Source organism: Mandrillus leucophaeus, unplaced genomic scaffold (assembly GCF_000951045.1).
Source record: "Mandrillus leucophaeus isolate KB7577 unplaced genomic scaffold, Mleu.le_1.0 Scaffold4, whole genome shotgun sequence".
NCBI classification, from domain to species: Eukaryota; Metazoa; Chordata; class Mammalia; order Primates; family Cercopithecidae; genus Mandrillus; species Mandrillus leucophaeus.
The window spans coordinates 2375382-2392073 of NW_012104253.1; the positions used below are offsets into that span (position 1 = coordinate 2375382).

The 16692-nt window shown below is 48.0% G+C and overlaps 1 long non-coding RNA gene across 1 annotated transcript; it reads right to left on the reverse strand.

Annotated features, from left to right (window-relative positions):
* Nucleotides 1–11853: 11853 nt before the first annotated feature.
* On the reverse strand, nt 11854–14227 carry LOC105547867. Its single transcript, XR_001007291.1, has 4 exons — nt 14177–14227; nt 13242–13359; nt 12726–12914; nt 11854–12145 (listed from the first exon to the last, which is right to left on the reverse strand). It is a non-coding gene; the product is annotated as an uncharacterized LOC105547867 (long non-coding RNA).
* Nucleotides 14228–16692: the final 2465 nt, after the last annotated feature.

Here is a 16692-nt window from a genome sequence, read left to right on the forward strand (position 1 = left end):
CTTCTGCACAGCAAAAGAAACTACCATCAGAGTGAACAGGCAACCTACAGAATGGGAGAAAATTTTTGCAATCTACCGATCTGACAAAGGGCTTATATCCAGAATCTACAAAGAACTTAAACAAACTTACAAGGAAAAAAAAAACCCCATCAAAAAGTGGGCAAAGGATATGAACAGACACTTCTAAAAAGAAGACATTTATGCAGCCAACAGACATGTGAAAAAATGCTCATCATCACTGGTCATCAGATAAATGCAAATCAAAACCACGATGAGATACCATCACACACCAGTTAGAATGGTGATCACTAAAAAGTCAGGAAACAACAGATGCTGGAGAGGATGTGGAGAAATAGGAACACATTTTACACTGTTGGTGGGAATGTAAACTAGTTCAACCATTGTGGAAGATGGTGTGGTGATTCCTCAAGGATCTAGAACTAGAAATATCATTTGACCCAGCCATCCCATTACTGGATATATACCCAAAGGATTATAAAGCATCCTACTGTAAAGACACATGCACATGTATGTTTACTGCGGTACTATTCACAATAACAAAAATTTGGAACACCCCAAGTGTCCATCAATGATAGACTGGATTAAGAAAATGTGGCACATATACACCATGGAATACTATGCAGCCATGAAAAAGGATGAGTTCATGTCCTTTGCAGGGACATGGATGAAGCTGGAAACCATCATTCTGAGTAAACTATCACAAGGACAGAAAACCAAACACTGCATGTTCTCACTCATAGGTGAGAACTGAACAATGAGAACACTTGGACACGGGGTGGAGAACATCACAAACTAGGGCCTGTCGTGGTGTGGGGCGGGGGGGGCAGGGGGAGGGATAGCATTACGAGAAATACCTAATGTAAATGAAGAGTTAATGAGTGCAGCAAACCAACATGGCCCATGTATACCTACGTAACAAACCTGTACGTTGTGCACATGTACCCTAGAACTTAAAATATAATAAAAAAAAGAAATAAAATGTAAAATTCCATGTTTAATTAACACTAGCCATATTTTGAGTGCTTATAGCCACATGTGGCAAGTGGACAGCATAGACACAGAAGAGTCTCATTGTCACCGAAAGTTCTATGGACAAAGCTGGATTAGACTCTATGGGGTGTCTGCTAGGGGGTGTTGGCTATATTAGCTACGATGGTCAGGGAAGGTTGCTCTGAGTAGGTAAATTTGAACTGGGACCTGACAAGGGATTCAGCCATGTAAGACACTGGGAGAGAGCACTGGCACCTGAGGACCAGTTGGTGCAAAGGCCCTGGGGCATAGACAACATCTAACTTAGGCCATCAAAGGAATGCTCTGGCTAATGGGTGGGGGCGGATGTATATGAAGGTTGGATGGGATAGGGTGGGCAGAGGAAGCAGGGATGCTAGTTTTCAGCTTTCATGGTGGTCTTGGCTGGACATAAATTTGACTTGGGCTATTTTCTCTGCTACATATTGCCGCTCCTATTGCCCTGGATGATTTTTTGTTCTCATTCTGCTACCGAGACGATACCAACCAGCATGATACTACTGTGTTCAAAAACTGCTGTTTGAATCAGCTTTGCTATGGAGAGGAAGAACCTGTTGCAGTTGTGGGCTTTTTCTGCTTTTTTCAAAACTTAACTGACTCCAAAAGTAAAATATTTACTGCACAAACCTTAGCAAGAGCAGGTAAACAAGAGAAAGGAAAGTTAAAAAATTTATAATCCCATCTCCTAAAGGCAATTATTGTTCTCATTTTTTGTATATGTTTCCACTTTTTTCTATGCGTTTTTAAATTTGTTGTTTTGTTTTGTTTTGTTTTTAAGACAGTCTCGCTCTGTCGCCCACGTTGGAGTGGAGTGGCATGATCTTGGCTCATTGCAATGGCTCCTGGGTTCAAGCAGTTTTCGTGTCTCAGCCTCCTGAGTAGCTGGAATTACAGGCTTGTGCCACCATGCCCGGCTAATTTTTTATATTTTTAGTAGAGATGGGGTTTCACCATGTTGGCCAGGCTAGTAGGCTGGTCTTGAACTCCTGACCTCAAGTGATCCACCCACCTCAGCCTCCCAAAATGCTGGGATTACAAGTGTGAGCCACCGTGCCCAGCCTCTATGCATTTTTTTTTTTTCATTGACACATATGTAATTATACTAAACCTAGTTTTGCGTCTGAGTTTCACTCAACATACTCTGAGAAAGTGGTGGCACACTTAATTCACTGCCATGGACCTTATGGATGCTGCTACTGGGGAAATTGCTTTTTTGTTTCATCTTCCTCCCTCATAGCATTGTCCTAGTTACCCTTTTGGGGTACCCAGTTGGAGGATTAACAGTTTTTTCAAATGATCCCATCTCTCTGATGATTTCTTACCTGATTCCCTTCTCTAATGAATTCTGCCTGTGGTTACCAGTTACTGTCCTCTACATGGGCTGGATCATGTCACATCCCTCCTCAGGAACCTTTGATAGTACCTGATATGGTTTGGCTCTGTGTCCGCACCCAAATCTCATCTGGAATTGTAATCCCCACAGGTTGAGGGAGGGACCTGGTGGGAGGTGATTGGATTGTGGGGAAAGCTTCGCCCATGCTGTTCTCGTGATACTGAGGGAGTTCTCATGAGATCTGACGGTTTTAAAAGTGGCAGTTTTTCCTGCGCTCTCTCTTTCTTCTGCTTTGCTGTGGCAAGACATGCTTTGCTTCCCTTTTGCCTTCTGTCATGATTGTTACGTTTCCTGAGGCCTTCCCAGCCATGTGGAACTGTGAGTCAATTAAACCTCTTTTGTTTATAAATTACCCAGTCTCAGGTAGTGTCTTTATAGCAGTGTGAAAATGGACTAATACACAGAATTGGTACTGGGAATGGGGCATTGCTAAAAAGATAATCTGAGGCTGGGTGTGGTGGCTCACACCTGTAATCCTAGCACTTTGGGAGGCCAAGGTGAATGGATTCCCTGAGCTCAGGAGTTTGAGACCAGCCTGGGCAACATGGTGAGACCCTGTCTCTACTAAAAATATAACAACAACAACAAAAAATTAGCTGGGGATGGTGGCCGATGCCTGTAACCCCAGCTACTTGGGGGGCTGAGGCACGAGAATTGCTTGAATCTGGGAGGTGGAGGTTACAGTGAGTCAAGATTGCACCACTGCTCTCCAGCCTGGGTGACAGAGTAAGACTCTGTCTCAGAAAAAAAAAAAAAAAAAGGATAGCCTGAAAATGTGTAAGTGACTTTGGAACTCAGCAATGGGCAGAGGTTGGAACAATTTGAGGGTTCAGAAGAAGAGAGGAAGATGTAGGAAAGTTTGGAACTTCCTGGAGACCTGTTGAATGGTTTTGACCAAAATGTTGATAGTGATATGGACAGTGAAGTCCAGCCTGAGGTGGTCTCAGATGAAGAAGAGGAACCTGTTGGGAACTGGAGTAAAGGTCACTCATGCTATGCTTTAGCAAAGAGAGTGGTGGCATTTTGCCCCTGCCTTAAAGATCTGTGGAACTTTGAACTTGAGAGAGATGATTTAGGATATCTGGTGGAAGAAATTTCTAAGCAGCAAAGTAGTCAAGATGTGACCTGGCTTATTCTGAAAGTGTTCAGTTATATGCATTCAGAAATAGATGGTTTGAAACGGGAACTTATGTTTAAAAGGGAAGCAGAGCATAAAGGTTTGGAAAATTTGCAGCCTGACCATGTAGAAAAGAAAAACCGATTTTCTGGGGAGGAATTCAAGCCAGCTTCAGAAATTTGCATAAGCAATGAAAAACTGAATGTTAATAGCCAAGAAAATGGGGAAGATGTCTCCAGGGCTTGTCAGAGACCTCCATGGCAGCCCCTCCCATCAAAGCCTGGAGACCTAGGATGGAAAAATGGTTTCTTGGGCTGGGCCCAGGGCCCTGCTGCTCTGTGCATCCTCAGGAGTTGGTGTCCTGTGTCCCAACAACCACTCCAGCTCCGGCCATGGCTAGAAGGGACCAAAGTGCAGCTCGGGCCATGGCCTCAGAGGTTGCAAGCCCAAGCCTTGGCAGCTTCTACATGGTGTTAGGCCTTTGGGTATGCAGAAGACAAGAGTTGAGCTTTGGGAACCTCTACCTAAATTTCAGAGGATTTGAAATGTCTGGATGTCCAGGCAGAAGTCTGCTGGAGGAGTGGAGCCCTCGTGGAGAACCTCTATTAGGACAATGCAGAGGGGAAATGTGAGGTTGGAGCTCCCACACAGATTCCCCACTGGGGCACTGCCTCATGGAGCTATTAGAAGACAGCCACTGTCCTCCAGGCTCCAGAATGGTAGATTCACTGACAGCTTGCACTATGTGCCTGGAAAAGCTGCGGGCACTCAATGCCAGCCTGTGGAAGCAGTCATGGGGGCTGTACCCTGTAGAGCCACAGGGGTGGAGCTGCCCAAGGCCTTGGGAGCCCACCCCTTGCATAAGCATGCCCTGGATGTGAGACATGGAGTCAAAGAAGGTCATTCTGGAGCTTTAAGATTTAATACATGCTCTGACTGGTTTTGGACTTACAAGGGGCCTGTGGTCCCTTTGTTTTGGTGAATTTCTCCTATTTGGAATGGGAACATTTACCACCCCCATTGAATCTTGGAAGCAACTAAATTGTTTTTTATTTTACAGGCTCATGAAGGCAAGGCAGAAGGGACTTGCCTTATCTCAGAAGAGACTTTGGACTTGGACTTTTGAGTTAATGCTGGAATGAGTTAATACTTTTGGGGAACTGCTGGGAAGACATGATTGGTTTTGAAATGTGAAAAGGACATGAGATTTGGGAGGGGCCGGGGTGGAATGACATGGTTTGGCTCTGTGTCCCCACCCAAATCTCATCTCAAATTGTAATCTCCATGTGTTGAGGGAGGGACCTGGTGGGAGGTGGTTGGATCATGGGGACAGTTTCCCCCATGGTGTTCTCATGATAGTGAGGGAGTTCTCATGAGATCTGATGGTTTAAAAGTGGTAGTTTTTCCTGCATGTGCTCTCTCTCCTGCTTCACATGGTAAGATATGCCTTGCTTCCCCTCCACCTTCTGCCATGATTGTAAGTTTCCTGAGGCCTCACCAACCATGTGGAACTGTGAGTCAATTAAACCTCTTTTGTTTATAAATTACCCAGTCTCAGGTAGTGTCTTCATAGCAGTGTGAAACTGAGTAAGACAGCACAAATAAGATGTATCCAGCTCCTCAGCAGGCCAGCAGGGCCCTTTGAGCTCCGACTTTGCTTCCACTCCCTCTGCATCCTGCAAGGCCCCTCGTCCTCCCTGGTGTCCCCAGCCCACATGGGCCTGCCTCTGCTCTTGCCTGCCTTTGCACTGGCCTTTCCCAACTTCCTCACCTACCGAAGTTCCACCCCATTCCAGATGCCTCTGCCAGTCTTCCTGTTGGAGTCACTCCCTCCTCTGGGTTCCAAGGACAGCATCTCTGCACCTCTGGGAAGTGTTTCCTGTGTCCTCTCCTGAATCCTTGCAGGCTGCTTGCCTGCATACACCCCTCACCTCCTGCTCCATTGTGCTGAGATGACTATGCCAGCCCAGTGTGCACAGCCAGGCTATGTTCACACCCACCTCCTCCACTTCCTAGTCCCCTTTGCAAGGAAGTGACTGAAACTGCATGCCACAGTTGCTGCATCTGCAAGGTGGGCGAATGATTGTGCCGCCTTTGTAGACTGCTATGAGAATGAAAGGAAAAGACGTGATTTGTTATGAATCTCCCTTTTCATGAATCTATAATCCCTTTTGGGGTAGGAATTGATGGAATATTCACTTTGGTGCCTCCATCTGCACCCCCAACCTCGCACAGCCCCTGGTGTACAGTAGTCACTCAATAAACGATTGTGGCGCTGGGCTGTCTGTTAAGGTTGTACACTCCTTGTGTGACGAGCCCTTCCTGTATTTCCACAGGACCTGGGATATTTTAGGTACTCAGTAAATATGTTTTGAATCAAACACGGACGTATGCTTCCCTGGAAATTGAAAACGTGCCCTCATTTTTTTTCTCACAGGTCAGGATACTGTGGCCAGGTGCTAATTCATGCTGGCTTCTTTGCCCTGGAGGAGAAAAGAAAAGTGGCATGAAGACAAAAAGGGGCCATATGCCCAGCAGATTTCACTGAGACACTTGGCATCTATAATTATTCACTGTTTGCAGGGAAAAGACGACATTATAATTTATGCACTTGGCATTCTCATTCTTGTCGTGCTGAAAACCTTCTGCCCAGCAGCACACAATGTCCACATACTGCAGGGACTGATTTCGCCCCAAATATGCCGTCCTTCTCTCTCTCCTCCTTCCTTCCTTTTCTCCCTCTCCCCTCTCTGTTCTCTCCTTTCCCCACTTCCCCTCCCCCTTTCCACTTCCCCCCTCTTTCCACTTCCCCCTTCTCCTCTCCCTTTCTTTCTAATAATGCAGAACTCTCAAAAGGCCAGTTTAAAATGACTTTCAAATGAGCTCCTAGAATTATTAAGATCCTGCACGATGCATTACAGAAAATATCTTTTATCTGAAGTTGGTTACGCCCAGAAAATGTAGCCTCACCTCAAAAATTGTCTAAAGCCATGATCTGTATCCGTGCAAGAGGGGAGGAGGTCATGAAAGCAAACGAGATGCTATCCCTTTGGGCTTAATATTCTACACCCTACAGAACAGGACAAGCCTGTCGTGGTACTAAATAAATGAGGTTATTTTGGACTCAAACTACGATTAGTTCTTCTGGATGTTGCTAAAGACTATAAAATATTCAGCACGCCCAAATTCAGACTTGTACATGGAAAAATTTGTAGCCATTACGAATCTGTAGTAAATCAATTATTTAGGCATTTATTAAGCACCTGCAATGTGCTTAATGATTAGCTAGGAGCTGTGAAGACTGTAGCAGTCTGAGATGATTCCACTTGCATGGTGGCTAGGAGAATAACTTATGTAAAGGAAGCAAGTTAGGGACTTTATCTAAGTTGGTGGTGCAGACCCCTAGCGCTCACGCATGGTCCCTGGCACACTGTTGGTGCTCAATGATTGCTCATGGCCTGAATGAATCCGCAGCACTTGCCCTTTATGCAGCACTGCCGTGTGGCTCTCTCATTTCAGGAAGTCAACAGGGCAGGTGGGTTTGTTGCTAGGGCTGCCTTAAGAAAGTCCCACAGATGGGGGCTGAAACAGCAGATGTTTATTGTCTGAAAGCTCTGGAGGCTGGAAGTCCAACATCGAGGCGTTGGCAGGGCTGGCTCCTTCTGAGGGCAGTAAGGGAGGGTCTGCTCTGGGCCTCTCTCTGTGGCTTGTAGATGACATCTTCTCCCTGTGTCTCTTCACATCATCTTCCCTCAATGCCTGTCTGTTTCCGTGTCCAAATTTCCCCTTTTTGTAGGGACGCCAATCATATCACACTAGGGCCCATCCTAATGACCTCACTTTACCTTGATGACCTCTGTAAAGACCCTATGCCCAAATACGGTCACATTTTCAGGTCCTGGGGGTTAGGACTGCAACAGATCTTTTTTGGAGGAACATAATTCAACCCATAACAGCAGGGGAGGTTACTTGTGCTGTGGGGTGCAGGCAAATTAAAAGCTTGTCTAGGGTCACATGACTAGGCTGAGCCCACATTGGAGTCTTTTGTGGGGAACCTGTGCTTTCCCCACTTCTCCTGAGGCCCCTCCATGAGGACTAGCCAAAGGGACCTCAGTGCGGAGTGGAGGTGCAGAGCAAAGGCCAGCCGTGCCGGGAGGGAACAGGAGCCACTGGGAGGAGACCCCCAGTGGGACCCCCAGTGGGACCCATGTAGCGCTCAAGATCCTTTCCAGACTCATGTCAAAATCGAGATTGCTAGAACAGTTTCTTTCAAGGATGAAATCCTTTGTGATCAGGTTCTAAAATTAGGGTTAGCATTTGGGGGTGAGGAATTCCAGGATCCCAGATACCCGGTGTGGGCTCCCGGTGGGCTTGCGCCCTTGGCCCTCCCAGCTAAGTGGCTCTGCTGGAGGTGGTGGACCAGAGTGGAGCTCTCCATGGGGCTGATGTGATCCAGGGGTTGAGGGAGAATAACTGAGCAGTTTAGGTTTTTTACAGGGGAAAAAGGGGGGAGGGAGATTGACTGGGAGCCCAGAGTGGGGTTGGGGGAATAGGATATTGAGAAAGTTGGTCAGTCCTGAGTCTCTGGTGCTGGAAGTCTTGGAAAAGTTCAAAGTCAAGCATTCGGGCTGCGGAGAGAGGTTTCCTGGAGAAGAGAAAATAGAAGGCAGAAGGGACTTCTCATGCACAGTGAAAGCCCTGGGGAGAAATGAATCCTGAGCTGTCTTTCTAGGAAGGTGGGTCAGGCTAAGGGAGAGCTGGGTGTGTCCCCAGCATCCAGGTTGGCATAAGGGTCTCTTGGGAGAGGTCCCGCCCAGCGGGCCAGGAGCACCTCCTGCCCATCAAAGTGTGGGTGCCCCAGGTGGGAGCTTCAGAGTTCCTGCTTCCCCCTGCTCTGTCCTCTCTCCTACCCACACAAGTGAGGGGGGATGCAAGCAGAAGGGGATGATGGATTGCAGCTTCTTGTAAAGTGCTTGTGACTCATTAGGAAAGCAGTAGTTTGGAGGCAGGCAGTGTTCTGAGTAGCCTTTGGCAAAGCGCTCACCTGGAGAACAGCATCAGCTTCCCAACTGGGTCCCAGCCAGGCCCCTGCATCCGTTAGGCTCAGGACCAAGCATCTCATGGGTCTCCACAAAAGTCAGGGGCCAAAAACAAAACAAAACGACAACAACAACAAAAAAACACATACGGGGTTACACATAACGGGGTTAGCTGATTTTATGTCGATTTCTCGAATTGGTTAAATTGAGTATTAACATAAAGCTATCTTGAAAACAATCACTGGGTTAAATTTTCCTACTTCGCAAGGATTCCCGAGGATAAAGTATCACTTTTAAACTTGAGCATTTGGGGGTCTTGGCCCAGGGCTCTGTGCCCTTGAGGGTCCCACTCTGGTCCGCCTCCTCCAGCAGAGCCACTTAGCTGGGAGGGTCAAGGGCACGAGCCCACCTGAAGCCCACACCAGGTATCTGGGATCCTGGGATTCCTCACCCTCAAACCCTAAGCCTTTTCTAAGGACTGTGCAGGTGTCTTCCCTGGGTCTCCCCTGTGGGCAGACCACACTGCTGGAATGTTCACCCTGGACCTGAGGCGGGGTGGGGTTGGGAGAGTTGTTTAAGGGGTAGAGGAGCTCGGACATGAGGGCCGAGAGGCTCACAGCCATGCATGTGAGGCCTTTACAGATGTGGGACAAGCCTCCGTGGGTACCCTTGTCCCAGCCTCACGAAGATGAGGAGTGAGTCTGTAGGTGTGCACAGTCATTGTCCACAGATCACAGCCAAGAGTTGATGAAATGTTTTACAGCCAAGGAACTTCAGAAAAAAATTAAAATAATTTTTTTCCAAATACATATTCTAGCATGGAAGAATGACATTTCAAATACAGATTGTGGTGTTGACCAACAGAAAGAAACGGAAGCAAAATTAACACAGGTAGAGAGTTTATTTGGGCCACAGTTGAGGACTGCAGTCCAGGAAGCACTCCCAAGTTACTTTGGAAAGTGCTCCAGAGAAGAGAGGCTCGAGCTTTTAAACAAAAGAAGACAAATCAGGAAAGGGGCGATAGCAAAACTGTTTTTCAGGAATTCTCATCAGTTTACAGAAATGACATTGATGAGTGATTGTCTATACGTTGTTGAACTACAGGGCACGAGTTACGGTGTCCGGCATGTGGCATTGTTAGGTTGATGCATAGCTACTGGTACCAGTCAACCTAGAGCCCACACAGCAAGCGGCTTCAGGAGATTTATTTTCTCAGGTGGGGCAGTGAGCTGTGACAGCTGTCACATCTGTGCCTCTCTAGGCCTGATCATTAAAGGGGGCTTGCCTTCCTCAGAGAAGAAGTTTCTTTTCTTTGTAGTGGATCCATTTGAACGTGCTGGGTCTGATGCACACTGGGGCTTCTCAAACTCTGAATCCTGCAGCTTCGGAAGTGGCCACCATGCCCTCCCTACAATCCACTTCTATCTCCTTCAATTCCACTGTGCCCAGCAACCAGGACCACCCCTTGAAAACCCAAATCTTAGCTGAGCGCGGTATTGCACGCCTGTAATCCCAGCACTTTGAGAGGCCGAGGCAGGCAGATTGCCTGAGGTCAGGAGTTCAAGACCAGCCTGGCTGACATGGCAAAACCCCGTCTCTACTTACAAATACAAAAATACAAAAATTAGCGTGGTAGTGGGCGCCTGTAGTCCCAGCTACACAAGAGGCTGAGGCAGGAGGATCGCTTGAACCCGGGAGGTAGAGGTTGCAGTGAGCCAAGATTGCACCACTACACTCCCCCCTGGGTGACAGAGCGAGACTCCATGTCAGAACAAAACCCCGAAACCAAAAAAACACAAAAACAAAAACAAAAAACAAAAAACAAAAACTCCAAAATCTTATGGTATTACTGCCCTCCTGAAATCCCTTTAGCAGCTGGCCACGGCCCTCAGGATGAAGCTCCACCCCTGGCTCGGCTCCCCAGGCCCTTGGCCTTCTGGTTTCCACTGACTTCAGCCTCATCTCTTCCCCTCCCCTCCCCTCCCAGCGTTAGTTACACCGCTTGCAGCGCTCCTTGGGTTTCCACAAGCTGCACCCCTGCTGGAGGCCTCATGTCACCCCACGTCCCCTTGCGTCCCCCTCATCCCCCGGCCTCAGCTCGCTCTGGCTGCTTCCTTCTCTAACATCTGACTCAGGCTTTTCCTGGGTTCCCTTACCCCTGTTCTTCCCTATTCCCTGTTACCGCCTGTCCCTGTGGGCAGGGATGACTCTTCTCCACTCACCTGTGACCTATGGAGGGCACAGCTGTGTCTGAATCCTCTCCCTACCCTGGGCACAGCTTGGAGCACACTCAGAAGTGGGTCTTTAGTGCTGAGGATGGGAGTCTAAAAAATGCATGAATTCTAACCCAGTGCATTTGCTAGAAGACTAGAAACTAGCCTAAAAAATGATCTTGCATGAGTTTCCTTTGGGAAGGAATGGCCCTGGCATAGAGCCCCATGCTGGTTATGGGAGGAACCCTCACTGTCATGCTGGGCCACACTGTGTGCAGCCTGTCCCCCAGGTGGAGCCTTTGTTGTCTTCTGTGTCTGGTGCGGCTCTGAGGAGCTCTGAGTGACCTGAAAGTCCTGAGCATGCTGTGCACTCGCCTTCTTTCCTTTCATGCCACATCTCTGCCGATTTGACTCTCAAAGAAGTAGCCCAAGGCTGCTGCATGTGAAGTTGAACTGCCAAGGTGGTCAGATCACCTGAAGTCAGGAGTTCGAGACCAGCCAACACATGGTGAAACCCCACCTCTACTAAAAGCACAAAAATTAGCTGGGCGTGGTGGTGCATGCCTGTAATCCCAGCTACTTGGGAGGCTGAGGCACGAGAATTGCTTGAACCTGAGAGGCGGAGGTTGCAGTGAGCCAAGATTGTGCTGCTGCACTCCAGCCTGCCAGCCTAGGCAACACAGTGAGACTCTGTTACAAAAAAAAAAAAAAAGAAGTAACTGAAATAAAATGAAAATGGTGCTTGTAGGACGTGAACCAAGCAGATACCCGCAGTTGATTTTGTACCGTTGTTTACACAATGCACGCTTCTACGTGCACGTGTACCTTGCATATTAGACACATAATTACATCTGCCCCACTTAATTTTCAGACGCTCTCCGAGATGGGTGGGGGGTGTGATGGCACAGAAATGCATTACATCATCAGAGTCAAGGCCCCACTGGCAATGCGGTGCTCATTAGTTAAGCAGATATTATTAGGCATGTTTACCTGAGAGGAGAGGAACATTCTGTGAAATAATGAATCTGCTGGTTTCTATTCTTCTCCCTTTGCAGACTGAGTTTTTATTATTTTGATCCCAGTACCCATTAGAAACACACAGTGTCTAAATATTGAAATGCTTTGCTTCAAAAGCTGCTAAGATTCAGTGGCAAAGGTAGCCTTGCAACGACGTTTTATCTCCAGAGTCCCAAGTTTTGGAGACAAATCCAATGATGCAGGTCTTGTGGTCAAGGGTGATGCAATGGCGCTCTGGGAACAATATCAGGCTCTGTGACTTGGGTGCCTTCTGGGTGTGTGGTGTGTTGTCAGTCTGGCAATTCCTAGAACAACCCTACAAGGTGGTAATTATTATTCTCATGCTGCAGGGGATATCTCCCACCTCCTAGGTGGACTCAGGTCTCGTGGGGCTTAATACTTAAAAATTCGAGCTGCCGGCCGGGCGTGGTGGCTGAAGCCTGTAATCCCAGCACTTTGGGAGGCCGAGACGGGCAGATCACGAGGTCAGGAGATCGAGACCATCCTGGCTAACACGGTGAAACCCCGTCTCTACTAAAAAATACAAAAAACTAGCCGGGCGAGGTGGTGGGCGCCTGTAGTCCCAGCTACTTGGGAGGCTGAGGCAGGAGAATGGCGTGAACCCGGGAGGCGGAGCTTGCAGTGAGCTGAGATCCGGCCACCGCACTCCAGCCTGGGCGACAGAGCGAGACTCCGTCTCAAAAAAAAAAAAAAAAAAAAAAAAAAAAATTCGAGCTGCCTTTTAAAGGGAAAAGACTACAAAATTATGAATACAAAATGAGGTTAAGGTCTTGGGAGGGGCCGTGCAAGCTAGGGGCTCTGCAGGTAAACTTGTTTAGCTTCCCAGCAAATCCACCTCTGAGCTTGCAAATTATAAAGCTGGAATTTGAACTCACATCTGCTGGATGCAAAGTCCGAGGTCTTCCTGCAGCATGACTGTCTTCCTGTGTGGTGAGAAACATCAGGCTGCCCAGGCCAAACAGTGGGTGCGTCGCTTTCCAATGAGGCAGGTGTGCGGGACAGGAAGTGGGAGGGGCTCCTTGCAGGGGAGCGGCGGCTGCCAACGTCTCAGCTGGTGCCTGTTCCTGAGAACGGTTTGGCAGGTGGGGGCCATTTGGAGTCTCTGCTCCTACACCCTCTCACCCCTCCCGGGCTGCTTTCAGAGGAGGGCAAAGGGTATTCGTTCCAGCCTCCAATTTCTTCCTCCCACTCCTCGAAAGCATTTAAGTGAGGAAGGGAGGGAAAACGTAGATAATTCTGCTATTGAGAGGAGGCCTTTTTGTTTCCCCTGCTGGAAGTAAAAGGAGGCATTCTAGCTGGGCAGCCGGCCCCACTCTCCAGGGCTCCCTCCATCTGGCCTGGCTGAGGCTGGCCAGCCCCTGCTGTGCCTGGAGGGGTGCTGGGAAGCCTACCTTGCTTCACACTTTCCTCTTCCACACCCAGCCTGTGACTCATGCCTGAAACGCCTCCGCCTCCGTTCAAGCAATTCTTCCTTTTATTGTGAAGCGCTGCTCTCTTCCGGCTCCTCCCCTAAGTCACCACAGGGGTGATTTAAAGGAAAGGTTATTTCTCCACCGTGTTCAGGGACAATCCTGTGATCATGGTTTTGGTCACACAGCTTTCAAGTGAGTGTTGTGCAAACGTTTGCTAGGATCTCTCAGGGAGCGTGTTAGAAAAACTCCTGAGCCTGCTCCAGATCAGCAGCCTGAGGTGGGACCAGACTCCTGTCTTTTCAGCAAGCCTCCCCCACCTTTGAGGATGCACCCCAAAGCCAGAGAATTCCTGCTCTGAGCCATCACTGAAAGCACCAAGAGCCAGGTTTGGGGTTTGTGTTTTGGAATTACACCCAGGTACCTGAATAATTGCTGTCTCTGGAATCAGTGCAAAGTTACCAGGAGCTGCAGAAACCCAGACAGACTAGAAGGAGGGGAGAGCTTGGCTCTAACACACGCAGCCTCCCCATTGCCCACGTCCACCCCCAGACCACCTCGCTGCAACCAACCATGAGCTTTGCAGAGGGCAGGCACGCCCCAGGGGCTCTCAGCATCACCCCCCTGCCCCTACCTGTGACCAGAGTCTCCCTGAATTCTCAGCTCTGTCTTCCCAATTCGAGGAGCCTGCCAGGCCCCACCTGGGTAACCCTGTCCATGCTGTGGCCTGGAAACCCTCTCAAGAAAGGAAGCTGGGTTAATTGCAGGCTCACTTTATTTTCCACATTCTCAGAAATCATTGTGCCTAGTTGCCTGATATCCAGTGTATTAGTCTGTTCTTATGCTGCTGATAAAGACATACGTGAGACTGGGTAAATTATAAAGAAAAAGAGATTTAATAGGTTTAATGGACTCACAGTTCCACAGGTCTGGGGAAGCTTTACAATCACGGCAGAAGGTGAAAGGCACATCTTATATGGTGGTGGACAAGAGAGAATGGAACCAAGTGAAGAGGGAACCCCCTTATAAAACCATCAGATCTCGTGAGACTTACCTCCACGAGAACAGTATGGGGGAACCACCCCCATGATTCAAATATCTCCCACCAGGTTCCTCCCACAACACATGGGAATTATGGGAACTACAATTCAAGATGAGATTTGGATGGGGACACAGCCGAACCATATCATCCAGTGTCTCGAGAACTCTTGTTTTATACATTTGGTTCAATTTATTTTGATTTTTTCAGGCAGGAGAGGAAATCCGTTCTCTATGATTCCATCTTGTTTGGGAGTGAAAGTGTTCATTTTATTTTAAAACAGACAATATCCTTCCAAATCTATAGTTACTTCACTCATCCATCACTCATCCATAACCACTGTTAATATTTTGGTCTACATTCTAAGATTTTTTTTTTTTTTCTGTGCATATGTGTGCATGCAGCAGGGTCACAAAATCACTCACAGTACATCAGATATGCAAAGATAATAGAGTGTCTTCATTTTCCTACTTAATTAATCTGATCTTTCTTGAAAGGTATTCTTTTCTGGGTAATACAATGCGGAAAAACATCCATTCTAGTAACCTTAGTCTAATACAAACATTTACCCAATTCCTCGAGCAGCTCACCATTCTGAGGCTGAAGTGTTTGGCCAGTGGGGCTTCTGATGGCTGCCACTGTCTACTCCTCTACTCCAGATTGGGTCTGGGCACATAGCGGGTGGGTTGCAGGATTTGGGGGTTCTTTTGGTAGCCAGGAGGAAGGAATCCTCTGGTCCACACATGTTCTCCAAGTTTCCCTGACTTTGGCTGCAGAGTAGTTGGCCTGGGCTACTTCATGGAATGGAGTGGTGGCTGCCGAGGAGCAATGGATCATGGGAGATCAGGTCACGTAGGGTCTTGTGGCCACTGCGAAGACTTTGGCCTTTTTGTTTTTTGTTTTTTGACACAGGATCTCGCTCTGTCACCCAGGCTGGAGTGCAGTGGTATGATCTTGGCTCACTGCAGCCTCGACCTCCCAAGTTCAAGCAATCCTCCTGCCTCAGCACCTCAAGAACTTGGGATTACAGGCATGCGCCCTGCACATGGCTAATTTTTGTAGTTTTTGTAGAGATGGGATTTCACCCTGTTGCCCAGGCTGGTCTTGAACTTCTGAGCTCAAGTGATCTGCCCACCTTGGCCTCCCAAAGTGTTGGGATTACAGGTGTGAGCCACCACACCTGGTCAAGACTTTGGATTTTATCCCAGATGAAATAGGGAAGCCACTGGAGGGCTTCAGTGTGGTGGTAGGAGGCAAATATTGATTGAAAAGCATTCAAGAGAAAATGGGAGGAGAGAAATTGAAGATAGTAATAGATACTTCCGGCTGGGTGCAGGGGCTCACACCTGTAAGCTCAGCACTTTGGGAGGCTGAGGTAGGGATTGCTTGAGGCCAAGAGTTCCAGAGCTGCCTGGGCAACATAGCAAGACTCTATAAAATTTTTTTTGATGGAAATCTTGCTCTGTCGCCCAGGGTGGAGTGCAGTGCTGCAATCTCAGCTCACTGCAACCTCCGCCTCCCAGGTTCAAGTGATTCTCCTAACTCAGCTGCCTGAGTAACTGGGATTACAGGTGCTGCCACTACACCTGGCTAATTTTTTGTATTTTAGTAGATACGCGGTTTTACCATGTTGGCCAGGCTGGTCTCCAACTCCTGACCTCAGGTGATCTGCCCACCTTGGCCTCCCAAAGTGCTGAGATTACAAGCATGAGCCATTGCGCCCAGCCTACAAAAAATTTTTACAAGTTAGCTGGGCATGGTGGTGCGCACCTGCAGTCACAGCTACTAAGAGGCTGAGGTGCGAGAATTGCTTGGGCTCAGGAGATCGAGGTTGCAGTGAGCTGTGAATAGGCCACTGCGCTCTGGCCCAGATGGATACTTCCAAAGAGTCTTGCTATAAAGGGGAGCAGAAAGGAGAGAGAGATTTTATTAGTCCGTTCTCACGTTGCCAGTAAAGACATACCTGAGACTGGGTAATTTATAAAGGAAAGAGGTTTAATTGACTCACGGTTCAGCATGGCTGGGGAGGTCTCAGGAAACTTACAGTCATGGCAGAAGGGGAAGAAAACATGTCCTTCACATGGCGGCAGCAAGGAGAAATGCTGAGCAAAAAGGGGGAAACGCCCCTTATTAAACCATCAGATCTCGTGGTAACTCACTCACTATCATGAGGACAGTAGCATGGGGGTAACCACCCCCATGATTCAATTGCCTCTCCCATGACAAGTGGGAATTATGGTAACTACAATTCTAGATGAGATTTGGTTGGGGACACAGTCAAACCATATCAGAGATCAAGTTTTAATTTTTTTAATGAATTAATTATTATAATGGGAGATGATGGAATGCTCCAATAGGGAGGACAAATCAACAATTGGTGGTGGTGGAGCGATG